Raw genomic sequence first — 26,175 nt, 5'->3', positions numbered from 1 at the left:
CAGTTTGCTACAGGAGATGTTATTCTTCTTGCTGCTAAAACATCACCATCCAAACCTCGTGTGTTCCTGAAGTGACACATCTAAAGATAATGAGATTCAAGGATCTATAACCCATGATTTCTATATCCAGGAAACTACATGCCTAACAGAGGCTTTGACCTCCATCTACCCATTTTTAGATTGACATCTTTGTGGCTTGAGGTTCCATGATAGCGTCTGCTTATTGTCCGAAAGTTAGCCTTCAACTTCCTTAATCTCTGATTCCCGGTTATGACTGTGTTGATGATCCTAACATCCTACAGTTGGGGAAATCACTTATTCTCAATAAAAAAGGTGCATTGTTGCTAACAAACCTTTGTGTACTTGCTTGTGAATTAGTCATTTTTTGAGATGTTATGGCCTCTGGTGAAAGTTGGGTAATATCTTGCCTGAACCTTGAGTTCTTCCTTGATATAATACAAGCATTTCTTCTTGCATTTGCACCCGAAAAAATGTCTTCTTCTCCTATTTCTTGTTTCTCACATACTCAGGCGCTCATACACCCAGGCACAAATCTCACAGTATTTCACTACTGTGCTTTGCAGATCCCCCTTTGTCTAGGTTGGAGCTGGAGGGGAAAGAGGAGGGGGAATGACACTTTATTCAGGATGTTAATGCAGAGTCCAAGGCAGAGAAGAGGTGCCCTGAGTGCTTAAAGGAATTGAAGAGATATTTTCCAGAATTAATGAGGAATTAGAATTAGACATAGGTATGGAAAACACGAGAATAAAGAACTAAGCAACAGATAAGTGAGAATAAACATATTCTCTTATATCACCTGCTTTTGATGGAACTGAAAATGTATTTGTTTTCATATATCGTGGTTGAGGAAATTGATTTCGGTCACTTAATTGGCAAATAGTTTTGAGTAGTTTAGAAAGGGCCTCATCTTACTGAAGACAAAGTAGGAAAATTATAGACAAGTTACTTGCTCTCACAGTGTTTATATTCTAGGACGTTAAGATAGAAAAACAAACAGTAAAAAATAATTAAGATAATTTCAAACTGACAGTTGGGAGGGGGGACTAACACCAGTTTATGGGAAAGAGAGTAAGGATCGAAGTATCAGAGGGATAGTTCAGGGAGGTATTTTGAAGTTGTGATGAGCTGATGCCAATGGCAAAGGAAGATTAGAAAGGGCAGTAGCAAGTGTAAAGTGGGAAAAGAAGTCCGTGAAGTTTTGGCAGAATATGATTTATTAGGCATGTATGAGTTAACTTATATATCCAGAAAAGAGTCTTCACGAACTCTTACCATACTTTCAAAGTCAAAAGTGTTGTGACTCCTTAGTTAAAGAACGTCTGAGACACTCAGCTCTACAGAAGTGAGAAAAGGGTGATAATATTTACAAGTATCCTATAATTTATATGTGCCACACAAATGTTTGCCTTCATATTCTTATCGGAGAAATATTGTTTGAGTGTAAGTTATGTGCCAGGCACTGTTGTCAGAGCTGATTATGCAGTGATGTACAGAATAGATATGGTTTCTCTTGTTTTGCCTCAATATCCAGATGTTTGAATGGAAAGGTATTCGAAGTAATGCAGTAAAGATAGAAGAATTTTCACTAACCCATGGGTATTGTGGAAAGAAAGTGTGTGTTGGCAGGGTATTGAAAAGTTACGTGCGTATCCCAGGTAATTTGTGAAGTAAAATTGATCGTTTTGAATGTAAAAGATGACAGAAAAGGAAAGAAACTGAAGAATAACAAAAATTGGAGTGGAGGTATATTTTCTTTATGTTTATTGTTGTGGATTAAGCATAGCAGAGTGATCAGATTAGACCAGTGACGACTATCAGAAAACAATAGGTAGAAAGATTTCTCAACTGAAAGAAAATTTTCTAATCACGAATGTTCTCAGAAAATGAAATCAGCAGCTTCGTGAAAATTCCGGTTGAAGCCACTCTATAGACTACTGGATCATAGCTCATTTTGTGTTGTGGAAACGTGGGATTCCAGTAGAAGGAATCACCTTCCAGAGTTTATACTCCCTTCCAACTTGATTTCATAATTGTTACTATAAAAAGTTACTTTAATTTTGATCAGAAAGGAAAGAGGAGAAATAACAGCTGATACCACAGACATACAAAACATCATAAGCAATACTATGAACAGTTATATGCCAACAAATTGGACAGCCTAGAAGAAACAGACGAATTTCTAGAAACATACAGAATGACTAGACTGAATCAAGAAGAAACAGAAAATTTGAACAGATTGATCACTAGAAGTGAAGTCGAATCTGTAATTTGAAACACTCCCAGCAAACAAAAGTCCAGGACCAGAGAGCTTCACAGGGGAATTCTATCAAACCTAAAAAGAAGAACTTATACCAATCCTTCTCAAAATGTTCCAAAAAACGGAAGATGAGCAAACACTCCCAAATGCATTCGACAAGGCCACCATTACCCTGATAGCAAAACCAGACAGAGAGATTAGAGAAAAAAGAAAATTATAGTCTAATATCTTCGATGAACAATAGATGCAAAAGTCCTCAACAAAATATTAGCAAAACAAATCCGATAATACAAAAAAGGATCATACGGCATGATCAAGTTGGATTTATTCCAGGGGCACAAGGATGGATGAGCATGTGCAAATCAATCAATGTGATACACCACATCAACAAAAAGAAAGACCAAAATCACATGATCACATCAATAGATGCAGAAAAAGCATTTGAAAAAATTCAACTTCGATTCATGATAAAAATCCTTGCCAAAGTGAGTGTAGAGGGAAAATACCTTAACATAATAAAGGCCATTTACGACAAACCAACAGCCAACACAATACTCAATGGTGAAAAGGTGAAATCCTTCCTCCTCAATTCAGGAAGGAGACAAGGATGATGACTGTCGCCCCTTCTACTTAAATTGGAAGTTCTAGCCGCAGGAGTCATCAGAAAAAGAAATTAAATGTATGCAGATTGGAAAGGAAGAGTTAACACCGTAACTATTTGCCGATGATATGGTACTTCCTATAGAGAACTCTACAGTCTCCACCCAAAAACCATTAGAACCAATAAACAAATACAAGATTAATATACAGAAATCTGTTGTGTTTCTATACACTAATGAGGAAATGTTAGGAAAAGAAAGTAAACAAATCCCATTTAAAACTGCATCAAAAATTACCTAGGAAGAAACTTAAACAAGGAGGTGTGATACCTATACTCTGAAATCTATAATATTAATGAAGGAAATTGAAATTGATATAAAGAAAAGGAAATATATCCTGTGTCCCTAGATTTGAAGAACTAATATTATAAAAATGGCCAAACCTCCCAATGAAGTCTACAGATTTAATGCAATCCCTATCAAAACACCTGTGACATTTTTCACAGAACTAGAACAAATATTTTTAAAATTCACAGAAGTAGGACAAATAATCCTTAAACAACCCTAAAATTCATAGAACAACTATTTCTAAAACTAGGACAACAAAAGACCCCCAGTTTTCAAAGCACTCTTCATAATAAAGGACAAAGCTAGAGGTTCAACCCTACCAGACTTCAGACTATACTACAGGGTGGTATTTGCTCCAACACAGACACATAGGTCAGTGGAACAGAAGACAGAGCCCAGAAATAATCGCACACACTTATGATCAAGTAATCTATGACAAAAGAGGCAGGAATATACAAAGAGAAAAGACCGTCTCTTCAACAAGTGGTGCTGGGAAAACTGGACAGCCATATATATAACAGTGCGAGTAGAACATTCCCTCACCCCATATACAAAAACAAACTCAAAATGGGCTAAAGACCTGAATGTAAGACGTGAAAATATAAAACTCTTAGAAGAAAACATAGGCAGAACACTCTTTGACATAAAATGTAGCATTACTTTTTTGGATCTGTATCCCAAGGCCAAAGAAATAAAAGCAAAAATAAACAAATGGGACATAATTACACTTAAAAGGTTTTGCACAGCAAAGGAAGCAGTGGAGAAGATAAAAAGACAACCTATGAAATGTGAGAAAATATTTGCAAATGATGTGACTGACTAGGTGTTAATGTCCAAATTATACAAACATCTCATAGAACTCAGAGGCAAAAAAAAATCAAACAACCCAACCCCCAAATCAGTTATTGGGCACATGATTCTACTGAGACAATTCTTCAGCAGAACAAATGAAAATGATGCTCTTTAAATAAAACTGGAGTATTCAAACTAACGAGCTCCTTTTAAAGGAACTATTGCTGATTGTCACCCGTGACTGGCATATAATGGTTGCTTGCATATTTGTTGTCTATGTCAGGGAATGAATGGTATGCTCTGCCAATTACTGGCAGTATATAAAGGTCCATGGGAAGTAGACGACACCCACACTTCAGAAACATCCTCTTGCAACCCACCTGAATCCACTTCCCTTGACAACATGTGTTGCAACTACTACGGCAACTCTTGTGGCTATGGCCATGGATTTAGTCCCTATTACAGCTGTGGCTATGGGACTCGCTATGGCTGTGGCTATGGCTCAGGATACGGCTGTGGATATGGCTCCCCTTATGGCTGTGTTTATGGAACAGGATATGGCTGTGGATATGACACTGGCTACTGCTGCTACTGGCCAGTTTGCTACAGGAGATGTTATTTTTCTTGCTGCTAAAACATCACCATCCAAACCTCGTGTGTTCCTGAAATGACACATCTAAAGATAATGAGATTCAAGGATCTATAACCCATGATTTCTATATCCAGGAAACTACATGCCTAACAGAGGCTTTGACCTCCATCTACCCATTTTTAGATTGACATCTTTGTGGCTTGAGGTTCCATGATAGCGTCTGCTTATTGTCCGAAAGTTAGCCTTCAACTTCCTTAATCTCTGATTCCCGGTTATGACTGTGTTGATGATCCTAACATCCTACAGTTGGGGAAATCACTTATTCTCAATAAAAAAGGTGCATTGTTGCTAACAAACCTTTGTGTACTTGCTTGTGAATTAGTCATTTTTTGAGATGTTATGGCCTCTGGTGAAAGTTGGGTAATATCTTGCCTGAACCTTGAGTTCTTCCTTGATATAATACAAGCATTTCTTCTTGCATTTGCACCCGAAAAAAATGTCTTCTTCTCCTATTTCTTGTTTCTCACATACTCAGGCGCTCATACACCCAGGCACAAATCTCACAGTATTTCACTACTGTGCTTTGCAGATCCCCCTTTGTCTAGGTTGGAGCTGGAGGGGAAAGAGGAGGGGGAATGACACTTTATTCAGGATGTTAATGCAGAGTCCAAGGCAGAGAAGAGGTGCCCTGAGTGCTTAAAGGAATTGAAGAGATATTTTCCAGAATTAATGAGGAATTAGAATTAGACATAGGTATGGAAAACACGAGAATAAAGAACTAAGCAACAGATAAGTGAGAATAAACATATTCTCTTATATCACCTGCTTTTGATGGAACTGAAAATGTATTTGTTTTCATATATCGTGGTTGAGGAAATTGATTTCGGTCACTTAATTGGCAAATAGTTTTGAGTAGTTTAGAAAGGGCCTCATCTTACTGAAGACAAAGTAGGAAAATTATAGACAAGTTACTTGCTCTCACAGTGTTTATATTCTAGGACGTTAAGATAGAAAAACAAACAGTAAAAAATAATTAAGATAATTTCCAACTGACAGTTGGGAGGGGGGACTAACACCGGTTTATGGGAAAGAGAGTAAGGATCGAAGTATCAGAGGGATAGTTCAGGGAGGTATTTTGAAGTTGTGATGAGCTGATGCCAATGGCAAAGGAAGATTAGAAAGGGCAGTAGCAAGTGTAAAGTGGGAAAAGAAGTCCGTGAAGTTTTGGCAGAATATGATTTATTAGGCATGTATGAGTTAACTTATATATCCAGAAAAGAGTCTTCACGAACTCTTACCATACTTTCAAAGTCAAAAGTGTTGTGACTCCTTAGTTAAAGAACGTCTGAGACACTCAGCTCTACAGAAGTGAGAAAAGGGTGATAATATTTACAAGTATCCTATAATTTATATGTGCCACACAAATGTTTGCCTTCATATTCTTATCGGAGAAATATTGTTTGAGTGTAAGTTATGTGCCAGGCACTGTTGTCAGAGCTGATTATGCAGTGATGTACAGAATAGATATGGTTTCTCTTGTTTTGCCTCAATATCCAGATGTTTGAATGGAAAGGTATTCGAAGTAATGCAGTAAAGATAGAAGAATTTTCACTAACCCATGGGTATTGTGGAAAGAAAGTGTGTGTTGGCAGGGTATTGAAAAGTTACGTGCGTATCCCAGGTAATTTGTGAAGTAAAATTGATCGTTTTGAATGTAAAAGATGACAGAAAAGGAAAGAAACTGAAGAATAACAAAAATTGGAGTGGAGGTATATTTTCTTTATGTTTATTGTTGTGGATTAAGCATAGCAGAGTGATCAGATTAGACCAGTGACGACTATCAGAAAACAATAGGTAGAAAGATTTCTCAACTGAAAGAAAATTTTCTAATCACGAATGTTCTCAGAAAATGAAATCAGCAGCTTCGTGAAAATTCCGGTTGAAGCCACTCTATAGACTACTGGATCATAGCTCATTTTGTGTTGTGGAAACGTGGGATTCCAGTAGAAGGAATCACCTTCCAGAGTTTATACTCCCTTCCACCTTGGATTTCATAATTGTTACTATAAAAAGTTACTTTAATTTTGATCAGAAAGGAAAGAGGAGAAATAACAGCTGATACCACAGACATACAAAACATCATAAGCAATACTATGAACAGTTATATGCCAACAAATTGGACAGCCTAGAAGAAACAGACGAATTTCTAGAAACATACAGAACGACTAGACTGAATCAAGAAGAAACAGAAAATTTGAACAGATTGATCACTAGAAGTGAAGTCGAATCTGTAATTTGAAACACTCCCAGCAAACAAAAGTCCAGGACCAGAGAGCTTCACAGGGGAATTCTATCAAACCTAAAAAGAAGAACTTATACCAATCCTTCTCAAAATGTTCCAAAAAACGGAAGATGAGCAAACACTCCCAAATGCATTCGACAAGGCCACCATTACCCTGATAGCAAAACCAGACAGAGAGATTAGAGAAAAAAGAAAATTATAGTCTAATATCTTCGATGAACAATAGATGCAAAAGTCCTCAACAAAATATTAGCAAAACAAATCCGATAATACAAAAAAGGATCATACGGCATGATCAAGTTGGATTTATTCCAGGGGCACAAGGATGGATGAGCATGTGCAAATCAATCAATGTGATACACCACATCAACAAAAAGAAAGACCAAAATCACATGATCACATCAATAGATGCAGAAAAAGCATTTGAAAAAATTCAACTTCGATTCATGATAAAAATCCTTGCCAAAGTGGGTGTAGAGGGAAAATACCTTAACATAATAAAGGCCATTTACGACAAACCAACAGCCAACACAATACTCAATGGTGAAAAGGTGAAATCCTTCCTCCTCAATTCAGGAAGGAGACAAGGATGATGACTGTCGCCCCTTCTACTTAAATTGGAAGTTCTAGCCGCAGGAGTCATCAGAAAAAGAAATTAAATGTATGCAGATTGGAAAGGAAGAGTTAACACCGTAACTATTTGCCGATGATATGGTACTTCCTATAGAGAACTCTACAGTCTCCACCCAAAAACCATTAGAACCAATAAACAAATACAAGATTAATATACAGAAATCTGTTGTGTTTCTATACACTAATGAGGAAATGTTAGGAAGAGAAAGTAAACAAATCCCATTTAAAACTGCATCAAAAATTACCTAGGAAGAAACTTAAACAAGGAGGTGTGATACCTATACTCTGAAATCTATAATATTAATGAAGGAAATTGAAATTGATATAAAGAAAAGGAAATATATCCTGTGTCCCTAGATTTGAAGAACTAATATTATAAAAATGGCCAAACCTCCCAATGAAGTCTACAGATTTAATGCAATCCCTATCAAAACACCTGTGACATTTTTCACAGAACTAGAACAAATATTTTTAAAATTCACAGAAGTAGGACAAATAATCCTTAAACAACCCTAAAATTCATAGAACAACTATTTCTAAAACTAGGACAACAAAAGACCCCCAGTTTTCAAAGCACTCTTCATAATAAAGGACAAAGCTAGAGGTTCAACCCTACCAGACTTCAGACTATACTACAGGGTGGTATTTGCTCCAACACAGACACATAGGTCAGTGGAACAGAAGACAGAGCCCAGAAATAATCGCACACACATATGATCAAGTAATCTATGACAAAAGAGGCAGGAATATACAAAGAGAAAAGACCGTCTCTTCAACAAGTGGTGCTGGGAAAACTGGACAGCCATATATATAACAGTGCGAGTAGAACATTCCCTCACCCCATATACAAAAACAAATTCAAAATGGGCTAAAGACCTCAATGTAAGACGTGAAAATATAAAACTCTTAGAAGAAAACATAGGCAGAACACTCTTTGACATAAAATGTAGCATTACTTTTTTGGATCTGTATCCCAAGGCCAAAGAAATAAAAGCAAAAATAAACAAATGGGACATAATTACACTTAAAAGGTTTTGCACAGCAAAGGAAGCAGTGGAGAAGATAAAAAGACAACCTATGAAATGTGAGAAAATATTTGCAAGTGATGTGACTGACTAGGTGTTAATGTCCAAATTATACAAACATCTCATACAACTCAGAGGCAAAAAAAATCAAACAACCCAACCCCCAAATCAGTTATTGGGCACATGATTCTACTGAGACAATTCTTCAGCAGAACAAATGAAAATGATGCTCTTTAAATAAAACTGGAGTATTCAAACTAACGAGCTCCTTTTAAAGGAACTATTGCTGATTGTCACCCGTGACTGGCATATAATGGTTGCTTGCATATTTGTTGTCTATGTCAGGGAATGAATGGTATGCTCTGCCAATTACTGGCAGTATATAAAGGTCCATGGGAAGTAGACGACACCCACACTTCAGAAACATCCTCTTGCAACCCACCTGAATCCACTTCCCTTGACAACATGTGTTGCAACTACTACGGCAACTCTTGTGGCTATGGCCATGGACTTAGTCCCTATTACAGCTGTGGCTATGGGACTCGCTATGGCTGTGGCTATGGCTCAGGATACGGCTGTGGATATGGCTCCCCTTATGGCTGTGTTTATGGAACAGGATATGGCTGTGGATATGACACTGGCTACTGCTGCTACTGGCCAGTTTGCTACAGGAGATGTTATTTTTCTTGCTGCTAAAACATCACCATCCAAACCTCGTGTGTTCCTGAAATGACACATCTAAAGATAATGAGATTCAAGGATCTATAACCCATGATTTCTATATCCAGGAAACTACATGCCTAACAGAGGCTTTGACCTCCATCTACCCATTTTTAGATTGACATCTTTGTGGCTTGAGGTTCCATGATAGCGTCTGCTTATTGTCCGAAAGTTAGCCTTCAACTTCCTTAATCTCTGATTCCCGGTTATGACTGTGTTGATGATCCTAACATCCTACAGTTGGGGAAATCACTTATTCTCAATAAAAAAGGTGCATTGTTGCTAACAAACCTTTGTGTACTTGCTTGTGAATTAGTCATTTTTTGAGATGTTATGGCCTCTGGTGAAAGTTGGGTAATATCTTGCCTGAACCTTGAGTTCTTCCTTGATATAATACAAGCATTTCTTCTTGCATTTGCACCCGAAAAAATGTCTTCTTCTCCTATTTCTTGTTTCTCACATACTCAGGCGCTCATACACCCAGGCACAAATCTCACAGTATTTCACTACTGTGCTTTGCAGATCCCCCTTTGTCTAGGTTGGAGCTGGAGGGGAAAGAGGAGGGGGAATGACACTTTATTCAGGATGTTAATGCAGAGTCCAAGGCAGAGAAGAGGTGCCCTGAGTGCTTAAAGGAATTGAAGAGATATTTTCCAGAATTAATGAGGAATTAGAATTAGACATAGGTATGGAAAACACGAGAATAAAGAACTAAGCAACAGATAAGTGAGAATAAACATATTCTCTTATATCACCTGCTTTTGATGGAACTGAAAATGTATTTGTTTTCATATCTCGTGGTTGAGGAAATTGATTTCGGTCACTTAATTGGCAAATAGTTTTGAGTAGTTTAGAAAGGGCCTCATCTTAGTGAAGACAAAGTAGGAAAATTATAGACAAGTTACTTGCTCTCACAGTGTTTATATTCTAGGACGTTAAGATAGAAAAACAAACAGTAAAAAATAATTAAGATAATTTCCAACTGACAGTTGGGAGGGGGGACTAACACCAGTTTATGGGAAAGAGAGTAAGGATCGAAGTATCAGAGGGATAGTTCAGGGAGGTATTTTGAAGTTGTGATGAGCTGATGCCAATGGCAAAGGAAGATTAGAAAGGGCAGTAGCAAGTGTAAAGTGGGAAAAGAAGTCCGTGAAGTTTTGGCAGAATATGATTTATTAGGCATGTATGAGTTAACTTATATATCCAGAAAAGAGTCTTCACGAACTCTTACCATACTTTCAAAGTCAAAAGTGTTGTGACTCCTTAGTTAAAGAACGTCTGAGACACTCAGCTCTACAGAAGTGAGAAAAGGGTGATAATATTTACAAGTATCCTATAATTTATATGTGCCACACAAATGTTTGCCTTCATATTCTTATCGGAGAAATATTGTTTGAGTGTAAGTTATGTGCCAGGCACTGTTGTCAGAGCTGATTATGCAGTGATGTACAGAATAGATATGGTTTCTCTTGTTTTGCCTCAATATCCAGATGTTTGAATGGAAAGGTATTCGAAGTAATGCAGTAAAGATAGAAGAATTTTCACTAACCCATGGGTATTGTGGAAAGAAAGTGTGTGTTGGCAGGGTATTGAAAAGTTACGTGCGTATCCCAGGTAATTTGTGAAGTAAAATTGATCGTTTTGAATGTAAAAGATGACAGAAAAGGAAAGAAACTGAAGAATAACAAAAATTGGAGTGGAGGTATATTTTCTTTATGTTTATTGTTGTGGATTAAGCATAGCAGAGTGATCAGATTAGACCAGTGACGACTATCAGAAAACAATAGGTAGAAAGATTTCTCAACTGAAAGAAAATTTTCTAATCACGAATGTTCTCAGAAAATGAAATCAGCAGCTTCGTGAAAATTCCGGTTGAAGCCACTCTATAGACTACTGGATCATAGCTCATTTTGTGTTGTGGAAACGTGGGATTCCAGTAGAAGGAATCACCTTCCAGAGTTTATACTCCCTTCCAACTTGATTTCATAATTGTTACTATAAAAAGTTACTTTAATTTTGATCAGAAAGGAAAGAGGAGAAATAACAGCTGATACCACAGACATACAAAACATCATAAGCAATACTATGAACAGTTATATGCCAACAAATTGGACAGCCTAGAAGAAACAGACGAATTTCTAGAAACATACAGAACGACTAGACTGAATCAAGAAGAAACAGAAAATTTGAACAGATTGATCACTAGAAGTGAAGTCGAATCTGTAATTTGAAACACTCCCAGCAAACAAAAGTCCAGGACCAGAGAGCTTCACAGGGGAATTCTATCAAACCTAAAAAGAAGAACTTATACCAATCCTTCTCAAAATGTTCCAAAAAACGGAAGATGAGCAAACACTCCCAAATGCATTCGACAAGGCCACCATTACCCTGATAGCAAAACCAGACAGAGAGATTAGAGAAAAAAGAAAATTATAGTCTAATATCTTCGATGAACAATAGATGCAAAAGTCCTCAACAAAATATTAGCAAAACAAATCCGATAATACAAAAAAGGATCATACGGCATGATCAAGTTGGATTTATTCCAGGGGCACAAGGATGGATGAGCATGTGCAAATCAATCAATGTGATACACCACATCAACAAAAAGAAAGACCAAAATCACATGATCACATCAATAGATGCAGAAAAAGCATTTGAAAAAATTCAACTTCGATTCATGATAAAAATCCTTGCCAAAGTGAGTGTAGAGGGAAAATACCTTAACATAATAAAGGCCATTTACGACAAACCAACAGCCAACACAATACTGAATGGTGAAAAGGTGAAAGCCTTCCTCCTCAATTCAGGAAGGAGACAAGGATGATGACTGTCGCCCCTTCTACTTAAATTGGAAGTTCTAGCCGCAGGAGTCATCAGAAAAAGAAATTAAATGTATGCAGATTGGAAAGGAAGAGTTAACACCGTAACTATTTGCCGATGATATGGTTCTTCCTATAGAGAACTCTACAGTCTCCACCCAAAAACCATTAGAACCAATAAACAAATACAAGATTAATATACAGAAATCTGTTGTGTTTCTATACACTAATGAGGAAATGTTAGGAAGAGAAAGTAAACAAATCCCATTTAAAACTGCATCAAAAATTACCTAGGAAGAAACTTAAACAAGGAGGTGTGATACCTATACTCTGAAATCTATAATATTAATGAAGGAAATTGAAATTGATATAAAGAAAAGGAAATATATCCTGTGTCCCTAGATTTGAAGAACTAATATTATAAAAATGGCCAAACCTCCCAATGAAGTCTACAGATTTAATGCAATCCCTATCAAAACACCTGTGACATTTTTCACAGAACTAGAACAAATATTTTTAAAATTCACAGAAGTAGGACAAATAATCCTTAAACAACCCTAAAATTCATAGAACAACTATTTCTAAAACTAGGACAACAAAAGACCCCCAGTTTTCAAAGCACTCTTCATAATAAAGGACAAAGCTAGAGGTTCAACCCTACCAGACTTCAGACTATACTACAGGGTGGTATTTGCTCCAACACAGACACATAGGTCAGTGGAACAGAAGACAGAGCCCAGAAATAATCGCACACACTTATGATCAAGTAATCTATGACGAAAGAGGCAGGAATATACAAAGAGAAAAGACCGTCTCTTCAACAAGTGGTGCTGGGAAAACTGGACAGCCATATATATAACAGTGCGAGTAGAACATTCCCTCACCCCATATACAAAAACAAACTCAAAATGGGCTAAAGACCTGAATGTAAGACGTGAAAATATAAAACTCTTAGAAGAAAACATAGGCAGAACACTCTTTGACATAAAATGTAGCATTACTTTTTTGGATCTGTATCCCAAGGCCAAAGAAATAAAAGCAAAAATAAACAAATGGGACATAATTACACTTAAAAGGTTTTGCACAGCAAAGGAAGCAGTGGAGAAGATAAAAAGACAACCTATGAAATGTGAGAAAATATTTGCAAATGATGTGACTGACTAGGTGTTAATGTCCAAATTATACAAACATCTCATACAACTCAGAGGCAAAAAAAATCAAACAACCCAACCCCCAAATCAGTTATTGGGCACATGATTCTACTGAGACAATTCTTCAGCAGAACAAATGAAAATGATGCTCTTTAAATAAAACTGGAGTATTCAAACTAACGAGCTCCTTTTAAAGGAACTATTGCTGATTGTCACCCGTGACTGGCATATAATGGTTGCTTGCATATTTGTTGTCTATGTCAGGGAATGAATGGTATGCTCTGCCAATTACTGGCAGTATATAAAGGTCCATGGGAAGTAGACGACACCCACACTTCAGAAACATCCTCTTGCAACCCACCTGAATCCACTTCCCTTGACAACATGTGTTGCAACTACTACGGCAACTCTTGTGGCTATGGCCATGGATTTAGTCCCTATTACAGCTGTGGATATGGGACTCGCTATGGCTGTGGCTATGGCTCAGGATACGGCTGTGGATATGGCTCCCCTTATGGCTGTGTTTATGGAACAGGATATGGCTGTGGATATGACACTGGCTACTGCTGCTACTGGCCAGTTTGCTACAGGAGATGTTATTTTTCTTGCTGCTAAAACATCACCATCCAAACCTCGTGTGTTCCTGAAATGACACATCTAAAGATAATGAGATTCAAGGATCTATAACCCATGATTTCTATATCCAGGAAACTACATGCCTAACAGAGGCTTTGACCTCCATCTACCCATTTTTAGATTGACATCTTTGTGGCTTGAGGTTCCATGATAGCGTCTGCTTATTGTCCGAAAGTTAGCCTTCAACTTCCTTAATCTCTGATTCCCGGTTATGACTGTGTTGATGATCCTAACATCCTACAGTTGGGGAAATCACTTATTCTCAATAAAAAAGGTGCATTGTTGCTAACAAACCTTTGTGTACTTGCTTGTGAATTAGTCATTTTTTGAGATGTTATGGCCTCTGGTGAAAGTTGGGTAATATCTTGCCTGAACCTTGAGTTCTTCCTTGATATAATACAAGCATTTCTTATTGCATTTGCACCCGAAAAAATGTCTTCTTCTCCTATTTCTTGTTTCTCACATACTCAGGCGCTCATACACCCAGGCACAAATCTCACAGTATTTCACTACTGTGCTTTGCAGATCCCCCTTTGTCTAGGTTGGAGCTGGAGGGGAAAGAGGAGGGGGAATGACACTTTATTCAGGATGTTAATGCAGAGTCCAAGGCAGAGAAGAGGTGCCCTGAGTGCTTAAAGGAATTGAAGAGATATTTTCCAGAATTAATGAGGAATTAGAATTAGACATAGGTATGGAAAACACGAGAATAAAGAACTAAGCAACAGATAAGTGAGAATAAACATATTCTCTTATATCACCTGCTTTTGATGGAACTGAAAATGTATTTGTTTTCATATATCGTGGTTGAGGAAATTGATTTCGGTCACTTAATTGGCAAATAGTTTTGAGTAGTTTAGAAAGGGCCTCATCTTAGTGAAGACAAAGTAGGAAAATTATAGACAAGTTACTTGCTCTCACAGTGTTTATATTCTAGGACGTTAAGATAGAAAAACAAACAGTAAAAAATAATTAAGATAATTTCCAACTGACAGTTGGGAGGGGGGACTAACACCAGTTTATGGGAAAGAGAGTAAGGATCGAAGTATCAGAGGGATAGTTCAGGGAGGTATTTTGAAGTTGTGATGAGCTGATGCCAATGGCAAAGGAAGATTAGAAAGGGCAGTAGCAAGTGTAAAGTGGGAAAAGAAGTCCGTGAAGTTTTGGCAGAATATGATTTATTAGGCATGTATGAGTTAACTTATATATCCAGAAAAGAGTCTTCACGAACTCTTACCATACTTTCAAAGTCAAAAGTGTTGTGACTCCTTAGTTAAAGAACGTCTGAGACACTCAGCTCTACAGAAGTGAGAAAAGGGTGATAATATTTACAAGTATCCTATAATTTATATGTGCCACACAAATGTTTGCCTTCATATTCTTATCGGAGAAATATTGTTTGAGTGTAAGTTATGTGCCAGGCACTGTTGTCAGAGCTGATTATGCAGTGATGTACAGAATAGATATGGTTTCTCTTGTTTTGCCTCAATATCCAGATGTTTGAATGGAAAGGTATTCGAAGTAATGCAGTAAAGATAGAAGAATTTTCACTAACCCATGGGTATTGTGGAAAGAAAGTGTGTGTTGGCAGGGTATTGAAAAGTTACGTGCGTATCCCAGGTAATTTGTGAAGTAAAATTGATCGTTTTGAATGTAAAAGATGACAGAAAAGGAAAGAAACTGAAGAATAACAAAAATTGGAGTGGAGGTATATTTTCTTTATGTTTATTGTTGTGGATTAAGCATAGCAGAGTGATCAGATTAGACCAGTGACGACTATCAGAAAACAATAGGTAGAAAGATTTCTCAACTGAAAGAAAATTTTCTAATCACGAATGTTCTCAGAAAATGAAATCAGCAGCTTCGTGAAAATTCCGGTTGAAGCCACTCTATAGACTACTGGATCATAGCTCATTTTGTGTTGTGGAAACGTGGGATTCCAGTAGAAGGAATCACCTTCCAGAGTTTATACTCCCTTCCAACTTGGATTTCATAATTGTTACTATAAAAAGTTACTTTAATTTTGATCAGAAAGGAAAGAGGAGAAATAACAGCTGATACCACAGACATACAAAACATCATAAGCAATACTATGAACAGTTATATGCCAACAAATTGGACAGCCTAGAAGAAACAGACGAATTTCTAGAAACATACAGAACGACTAGACTGAATCAAGAAGAAACAGAAAATTTGAACAGATTGATCACTAGAAGTGAAGTCGAATCTGTAATTTGAAACACTCCCAGCAAACAAAAGTCCAGGACCAGAGAGCTTCACAGGGGAATTCTATCAAACCTAAAAAGAAGAACTTATACCAATCCTTCTCAAAATGTTCCAAAAAACGGAAGATGAGCAAACACTCCCAAATGCATTCGACAAGGCCACCATTACCCTGATAGCAAAACCAGACAGAGAGATTAGAGAAAAAAGAAAATTATAGTCTAATATCTTCGATGAACAATAGATGCAAAAGTCCTCAACAAAATATTAGCAAAACAAATCCGATAATACAAAAAAGGATCATACGGCATGATCAAGTTGGATTTATTCCAGGGGCACAAGGATGGATGAGCATGTGCAAATCAATCAATGTGATACACCACATCAACAAAAAGAAAGACCAAAATCACATGATCACATCAATAGATGCAGAAAAAGCATTTGAAAAAATTCAACTTCGATTCATGATAAAAATCCTTGCCAAAGTGGGTGTAGAGGGAAAATACCTTAACATAATAAAGGCCATTTACGACAAACCAACAGCCAACACAATACTCAATGGTGAAAAGGTGAAAGCCTTCCTCCTCAATTCAGGAAGGAGACAAGGATGATGACTGTCGCCCCTTCTACTTAAATTGGAAGTTCTAGCCGCAGGAGTCATCAGAAAAAGAAATTAAATGTATGCAGATTGGAAAGGAAGAGTTAACACCGTAACTATTTGCCGATGATATGGTACTTCCTATAGAGAACTCTACAGTCTCCACCCAAAAACCATTAGAACCAATAAACAAATACAAGATTAATATACAGAAATCTGTTGTGTTTCTATACACTAATGAGGAAATGTTAGGAAGAGAAAGTAAACAAATCCCATTTAAAACTGCATCAAAAATTACCTAGGAAGAAACTTAAACAAGGAGGTGTGATACCTATACTCTGAAATCTATAATATTAATGAAGGAAATTGAAATTGATATAAAGAAAAGGAAATATATCCTGTGTCCCTAGATTTGAAGAACTAATATTATAAAAATGGCCAAACCTCCCAATGAAGTCTACAGATTTAATGCAATCCCTATCAAAACACCTGTGACATTTTTCACAGAACTAGAACAAATATTTTTAAAATTCACAGAAGTAGGACAAATAATCCTTAAACAACCCTAAAATTCATAGAACAACTATTTCTAAAACTAGGACAACAAAAGACCCCCAGTTTTCAAAGCACTCTTCATAATAAAGGACAAAGCTAGAGGTTCAACCCTACCAGACTTCAGACTATACTACAGGGTGGTATTTGCTCCAACACAGACACATAGGTCAGTGGAACAGAAGACAGAGCCCAGAAATAATCGCACACACTTATGATCAAGTAATCTATGACAAAAGAGGCAGGAATATACAAAGAGAAAAGACCGTCTCTTCAACAAGTGGTGCTGGGAAAACTGGACAGCCATATATATAACAGTGCGAGTAGAACATTCCCTCACCCCATATACAAAAACAAACTCAAAATGGGCTAAAGACCTGAATGTAAGACGTGAAAATATAAAACTCTTAGAAGAAAACATAGGCAGAACACTCTTTGACATAAAATGTAGCATTACTTTTTTGGATCTGTATCCCAAGGCCAAAGAAATAAAAGCAAAAATAAACAAATGGGACATAATTACACTTAAAAGGTTTTGCACAGCAAAGGAAGCAGTGGAGAAGATAAAAAGACAACCTATGAAATGTGAGAAAATATTTGCAAATGATGTGACTGACTAGGTGTTAATGTCCAAATTATACAAACATCTCATAGAACTCAGAGGCAAAAAAAAATCAAACAACCCAACCCCCAAATCAGTTATTGGGGACATGATTCTACTGAGACAATTCTTCAGCAGAACAAATGAAAATGATGCTCTTTAAATAAAACTGGAGTATTCAAACTAACGAGCTCCTTTTAAAGGAACTATTGCTGATTGTCACCCGTGACTGGCATATAATGGTTGCTTGCATATTTGTTGTCTATGTCAGGGAATGAATGGTATGCTCTGCCAATTACTGGCAGTATATAAAGGTCCATGGGAAGTAGACGACACCCACACTTCAGAAACATCCTCTTGCAACCCACCTGAATCCACTTCCCTTGACAACATGTGTTGCAACTACTACGGCAACTCTTGTGGCTATGGCCATGGATTTAGTCCCTATTACAGCTGTGGCTATGGGACTCGCTATGGCTGTGGCTATGGCTCAGGATACGGCTGTGGATATGGCTCCCCTTATGGCTGTGTTTATGGAACAGGATATGGCTGTGGATATGACACTGGCTACTGCTGCTACTGGCCAGTTTGCTACAGGAGATGTTATTTTTCTTGCTGCTAAAACATCACCATCCAAACCTCGTGTGTTCCTGAAATGACACATCTAAAGATAATGAGATTCAAGGATCTATAACCCATGATTTCTATATCCAGGAAACTACATGCCTAACAGAGGCTTTGACCTCCATCTACCCATTTTTAGATTGACATCTTTGTGGCTTGAGGTTCCATGATAGCGTCTGCTTATTGTCCGAAAGTTAGCCTTCAACTTCCTTAATCTCTGATTCCCGGTTATGACTGTGTTGATGATCCTAACATCCTACAGTTGGGGAAATCACTTATTCTCAATAAAAAAGGTGCATTGTTGCTAACAAACCTTTGTGTACTTGCTTGTGAATTAGTCATTTTTTGAGATGTTATGGCCTCTGGTGAAAGTTGGGTAATATCTTGCCTGAACCTTGAGTTCTTCCTTGATATAATACAAGCATTTCTTCTTGCATTTGCACCCGAAAAAAATGTCTTCTTCTCCTATTTCTTGTTTCTCACATACTCAGGCGCTCATACACCCAGGCACAAATCTCACAGTATTTCACTACTGTGCTTTGCAGATCCCCCTTTGTCTAGGTTGGAGCTGGAGGGGAAAGAGGAGGGGGAATGACACTTTATTCAGGATGTTAATGCAGAGTCCAAGGCAGAGAAGAGGTGCCCTGAGTGCTTAAAGGAATTGAAGAGATATTTTCCAGAATTAATGAGGAATTAGAATTAGACATAGGTATGGAAAACACGAGAATAAAGAACTAAGCAACAGATAAGTGAGAATAAACATATTCTCTTATATCACCTGCTTTTGATGGAACTGAAAATGTATTTGTTTTCATATATCGTGGTTGAGGAAATTGATTTCGGTCACTTAATTGGCAAATAGTTTTGAGTAGTTTAGAAAGGGCCTCATCTTAGTGAAGACAAAGTAGGAAAATTATAGACAAGTTACTTGCTCTCACAGTGTTTATATTCTAGGACGTTAAGATAGAAAAACAAACAGTAAAAAATAATTAAGATAATTTCCAACTGACAGTTGGGAGGGGGGACTAACACCGGTTTATGGGAAAGAGAGTAAGGATCGAAGTATCAGAGGGATAGTTCAGGGAGGTATTTTGAAGTTGTGATGAGCTGATGCCAATGGCAAAGGAAGATTAGAAAGGGCAGTAGCAAGTGTAAAGTGGGAAAAGAAGTCCGTGAAGTTTTGGCAGAATATGATTTATTAGGCATGTATGAGTTAACTTATATATCCAGAAAAGAGTCTTCACGAACTCTTACCATACTTGCAAAGTCAAAAGTGTTGTGACTCCTTAGTTAAAGAACGTCTGAGACACTCAGCTCTACAGAAGTGAGAAAAGGGTGATAATATTTACAAGTATCCTATAATTTATATGTGCCACACAAATGTTTGCCTTCATATTCTTATCGGAGAAATATTGTTTGAGTGTAAGTTATGTGCCAGGCACTGTTGTCAGAGCTGATTATGCAGTGATGTACAGAATAGATATGGTTTCTCTTGTTTTGCCTCAATATCCAGATGTTTGAATGGAAAGGTATTCGAAGTAATGCAGTAAAGATAGAAGAATTTTCACTAACCCATGGGTATTGTGGAAAGAAAGTGTGTGTTGGCAGGGTATTGAAAAGTTACGTGCGTATCCCAGGTAATTTGTGAAGTAAAATTGATCGTTTTGAATGTAAAAGATGACAGAAAAGGAAAGAAACTGAAGAATAACAAAAATTGGAGTGGAGGTATATTTTCTTTATGTTTATTGTTGTGGATTAAGCATAGCAGAGTGATCAGATTAGACCAGTGACGACTATCAGAAAACAATAGGTAGAAAGATTTCTCAACTGAAAGAAAATTTTCTAATCACGAATGTTCTCAGAAAATGAAATCAGCAGCTTCGTGAAAATTCCGGTTGAAGCCACTCTATAGACTACTGGATCATAGCTCATTTTGTGTTGTGGAAACGTGGGATTCCAGTAGAAGGAATCACCTTCCAGAGTTTATACTCCCTTCCAACTTGGATTTCATAATTGTTACTATAAAAAGTTACTTTAATTTTGATCAGAAAGGAAAGAGGAGAAATAACAGCTGATACCACAGACATACAAAACATCATAAGCAATACTATGAACAGTTATATGCCAACAAATTGGACAGCCTAGAAGAAACAGACGAATTTCTAGAAACATACAGAATGACTAGACTGAATCAAGAAGAAACAGAAAATTTGAACAGATTGATCACTAGAAGTGAAGTCGAATCTGTAATTTGAAACACTCCCAGCAAACAAAAGTCCAGGACCGGAGAGCTTCACAGGGGAATTCTATCAAACCTAAAAAGAAGAACTTATACCAATCCTTCTCAAAATGTTCCAAAAAACGGAAGATGAGCAAACACTCCCAAATGCATTCGACAAGGCCACCATTACCCTGATAGCAAAACCAGACAGAGAGATTAGAGAAAAAAGAAAATTATAGTCTAATATCTTCGATGAACAATAGATGCAAAAGTCCTCAACAAAATATTAGCAAAACAAATCCGATAATACAAAAAAGGATCATACGGCATGATCAAGTTGGATTTATTCCAGGGGCACAAGGATGGATGAGCATGTGCAAATCAATCAATGTGATACACCACATCAACAAAAAGAAAGACCAAAATCACATGATCACATCAATAGATGCAGAAAAAGCATTTGAAAAAATTCAACTTCGATTCATGATAAAAATCCTTGCCAAAGTGAGTGTAGAGGGAAAATACCTTAACATAATAAAGGCCATTTACGACAAACCAACAGCCAACACAATACTCAATGGTGAAAAGGTGAAATCCTTCCTCCTCAATTCAGGAAGGAGACAAGGATGATGACTGTCGCCCCTTCTACTTAAATTGGAAGTTCTAGCCGCAGGAGTCATAAGAAAAAGAAATTAAATGTATGCAGATTGGAAAGGAAGAGTTAACACCGTAACTATTTGCCGATGATATGGTACTTCCTATAGAGAACTCTACAGTCTCCACCCAAAAACCATTAGAACCAATAAACAAATACAAGATTAATATACAGAAATCTGTTGTGTTTCTATACACTAATGAGGAAATGTTAGGAAGAGAAAGTAAACAAATCCCATTTAAAACTGCATCAAAAATTACCTAGGAAGAAACTTAAACAAGGAGGTGTGATACCTATACTCTGAAATCTATAATATTAATGAAGGAAATTGAAATTGATATAAAGAAAAGGAAATATATCCTGTGTCCCTAGATTTGAAGAACTAATATTATAAAAATGGCCAAACCTCCCAATGAAGTCTACAGATTTAATGCAATCCCTATCAAAACACCTGTGACATTTTTCACAGAACTAGAACAAATATTTTTAAAATTCACAGAAGTAGGACAAATAATCCTTAAACAACCCTAAAATTCATAGAACAACTATTTCTAAAACTAGGACAACAAAAGACCCCCAGTTTTCAAAGCACTCTTCATAATAAAGGACAAAGCTAGAGGTTCAACCCTACCAGACTTCAGACTATACTACAGGGTGGTATTTGCTCCAACACAGACACATAGGTCATGGAACAGAAGACAGAGCCCAGAAATAATCGCACACACTTATGATCAAGTAATCTATGACAAAAGAGGCAGGAATATACAAAGAGAAAAGACCGTCTCTTCAACAAGTGGTGCTGGGAAAACTGGACAGCCATATATATAACAGTGCGAGTAGAACATTCCCTCACCCCATATACAAAAACAAACTCAAAATGGGCTAAAGACCTGAATGTAAGACGTGAAAATATAAAACTCTTAGAAGAAAACATAGGCAGAACACTCTTTGACATAAAATGTAGCATTACTTTTTTGGATCTGTATCCCAAGGCCAAAGAAATAAAAGCAAAAATAAACAAATGGGACATAATTACACTTAAAAGGTTTTGCACAGCAAAGGAAGCAGTGGAGAAGATAAAAAGACAACCTATGAAATGTGAGAAAATATTTGCAAATGATGTGACTGACTAGGTGTTAATGTCCAAATTATACAAACATCTCATAGAACTCAGAGGCAAAAAAAAATCAAACAACCCAACCCCCAAATCAGTTATTGGGCACATGATTCTACTGAGACAATTCTTCAGCAGAACAAATGAAAATGATGCTCTTTAAATAAAACTGGAGTATTCAAACTAACGAGCTCCTTTTAAAGGAACTATTGCTGATTGTCACCCGTGACTGGCATATAATGGTTGCTTGCATATTTGTTGTCTATGTCAGGGAATGAATGGTATGCTCTGCCAATTACTGGCAGTATATAAAGGTCCATGGGAAGTAGACGACACCCACACTTCAGAAACATCCTCTTGCAACCCACCTGAATCCACTTCCCTTGACAACATGTGTTGCAACTACTACGGCAACTCTTGTGGCTATGGCCATGGATTTAGTCCCTATTACAGCTGTGGATATGGGACTCGCTATGGCTGTGGCTATGGCTCAGGATACGGCTGTGGATATGGCTCCCCTTATGGCTGTGTTTATGGAACAGGATATGGCTGTGGATATGACACTGGCTACTGCTGCTACTGGCCAGTTTGCTACAGGAGATGTTATTTTTCTTGCTGCTAAAACATCACCATCCAAACCTCGTGTGTTCCTGAAATGACACATCTAAAGATAATGAGATTCAAGGATCTATAACCCATGATTTCTATATCCAGGAAACTACATGCCTAACAGAGGCTTTGACCTCCATCTACCCATTTTTAGATTGACATCTTTGTGGCTTGAGGTTCCATGATAGCGTCTGCTTATTGTCCGAAAGTTAGCCTTCAACTTCCTTAATCTCTGATTCCCGGTTATGACTGTGTTGATGATCCTAACATCCTACAGTTGGGGAAATCACTTATTCTCAATAAAAAAGGTGCATTGTTGCTAACAAACCTTTGTGTACTTGCTTGTGAATTAGTCATTTTTTGAGATGTTATGGCCTCTGGTGAAAGTTGGGTAATATCTTGCCTGAACCTTGAGTTCTTCCTTGATATAATACAAGCATTTCTTCTTGCATTTGCACCCGAAAAAAATGTCTTCTTCTCCTATTTCTTGTTTCTCACATACTCAGGCGCTCATACACCCAGGCACAAATCTCACAGTATTTCACTACTGTGCTTTGCAGATCCCCCTTTGTCTAGGTTGGAGCTGGAGGGGAAAGAGGAGGGGGAATGACACTTTATTCAGGATGTTAATGCAGAGTCCAAGGCAGAGAAGAGGTGCCCTGAGTGCTTAAAGGAATTGAAGAGATATTTTCCAGAATTAATGAGGAATTAGAATTAGACATAGGTATGGAAAACACGAGAATAAAGAACTAAGCAACAGATAAGTGAGAATAAACATATTCTCTTATATCACCTGCTTTTGATGGAACTGAAAATGTATTTGTTTTCATATATCGTGGTTGAGGAAATTGATTTCGGTCACTTAATTGGCAAATAGTTTTGAGTAGTTTAGAAAGGGCCTCATCTTAGTGAAGACAAAGTAGGAAAATTATAGACAAGTTACTTGCTCTCACAGTGTTTATATTCTAGGACGTTAAGATAGAAAAACAAACAGTAAAAAATAATTAAGATAATTTCCAACTGACAGTTGGGAGGGGGGACTAACACCGGTTTATGGGAAAGAGAGTAAGGATCGAAGTATCAGAGGGATAGTTCAGGGAGGTATTTTGAAGTTGTGATGAGCTGATGCCAATGGCAAAGGAAGATTAGAAAGGGCAGTAGCAAGTGTAAAGTGGGAAAAGAAGTCCGTGAAGTTTTGGCAGAATATGATTTATTAGGCATGTATGAGTTAACTTATATATCCAGAAAAGAGTCTTCACGAACTCTTACCATACTTGCAAAGTCAAAAGTGTTGTGACTCCTTAGTTAAAGAACGTCTGAGACACTCAGCTCTACAGAAGTGAGAAAAGGGTGATAATATTTACAAGTATCCTATAATTTATATGTGCCACACAAATGTTTGCCTTCATATTCTTATCGGAGAAATATTGTTTGAGTGTAAGTTATGTGCCAGGCACTGTTGTCAGAGCTGATTATGCAGTGATGTACAGAATAGATATGGTTTCTCTTGTTTTGCCTCAATATCCAGATGTTTGAATGGAAAGGTATTCGAAGTAATGCAGTAAAGATAGAAGAATTTTCACTAACCCATGGGTATTGTGGAAAGAAAGTGTGTGTTGGCAGGGTATTGAAAAGTTACGTGCGTATCCCAGGTAATTTGTGAAGTAAAATTGATCGTTTTGAATGTAAAAGATGACAGAAAAGGAAAGAAACTGAAGAATAACAAAAATTGGAGTGGAGGTATATTTTCTTTATGTTTATTGTTGTGGATTAAGCATAGCAGAGTGATCAGATTAGACCAGTGACGACTATCAGAAAACAATAGGTAGAAAGATTTCTCAACTGAAAGAAAATTTTCTAATCACGAATGTTCTCAGAAAATGAAATCAGCAGCTTCGTGAAAATTCCGGTTGAAGCCACTCTATAGACTACTGGATCATAGCTCATTTTGTGTTGTGGAAACGTGGGATTCCAGTAGAAGGAATCACCTTCCAGAGTTTATACTCCCTTCCAACTTGGATTTCATAATTGTTACTATAAAAAGTTACTTTAATTTTGATCAGAAAGGAAAGAGGAGAAATAACAGCTGATACCACAGACATACAAAACATCATAAGCAATACTATGAACAGTTATATGCCAACAAATTGGACAGCCTAGAAGAAACAGACGAATTTCTAGAAACATACAGAATGACTAGACTGAATCAAGAAGAAACAGAAAATTTGAACAGATTGATCACTAGAAGTGAAGTCGAATCTGTAATTTGAAACACTCCCAGCAAACAAAAGTCCAGGACCAGAGAGCTTCACAGGGGAATTCTATCAAACCTAAAAAGAAGAACTTATACCAATCCTTCTCAAAATGTTCCAAAAAACGGAAGATGAGCAAACACTCCCAAATGCATTCGACAAGGCCACCATTACCCTGATAGCAAAACCAGACAGAGAGATTAGAGAAAAAAGAAAATTATAGTCTAATATCTTCGATGAACAATAGATGCAAAAGTCCTCAACAAAATATTAGCAAAACAAATCCGATAATACAAAAAAGGATCATACGGCATGATCAAGTTGGATTTATTCCAGGGGCACAAGGATGGATGAGCATGTGCAAATCAATCAATGTGATACACCACATCAACAAAAAGAAAGACCAAAATCACATGATCACATCAATAGATGCAGAAAAAGCATTTGAAAAAATTCAACTTCGATTCATGATAAAAATCCTTGCCAAAGTGAGTGTAGAGGGAAAATACCTTAACATAATAAAGGCCATTTACGACAAACCAACAGCCAACACAATACTCAATGGTGAAAAGGTGAAATCCTTCCTCCTCAATTCAGGAAGGAGACAAGGATGATGACTGTCGCCCCTTCTACTTAAATTGGAAGTTCTAGCCGCAGGAGTCATAAGAAAAAGAAATTAAATGTATGCAGATTGGAAAGGAAGAGTTAACACCGTAACTATTTGCCGATGATATGGTACTTCCTATAGAGAACTCTACAGTCTCCACCCAAAAACCATTAGAACCAATAAACAAATACAAGATTAATATACAGAAATCTGTTGTGTTTCTA

The sequence above is a fragment of the Balaenoptera acutorostrata genome, chromosome 4 (genome assembly GCF_949987535.1).
Source record: "Balaenoptera acutorostrata chromosome 4, mBalAcu1.1, whole genome shotgun sequence".
NCBI classification, from domain to species: Eukaryota; Metazoa; Chordata; class Mammalia; order Artiodactyla; family Balaenopteridae; genus Balaenoptera; species Balaenoptera acutorostrata.
This window is presented reverse-complemented; position numbering follows the sequence as displayed.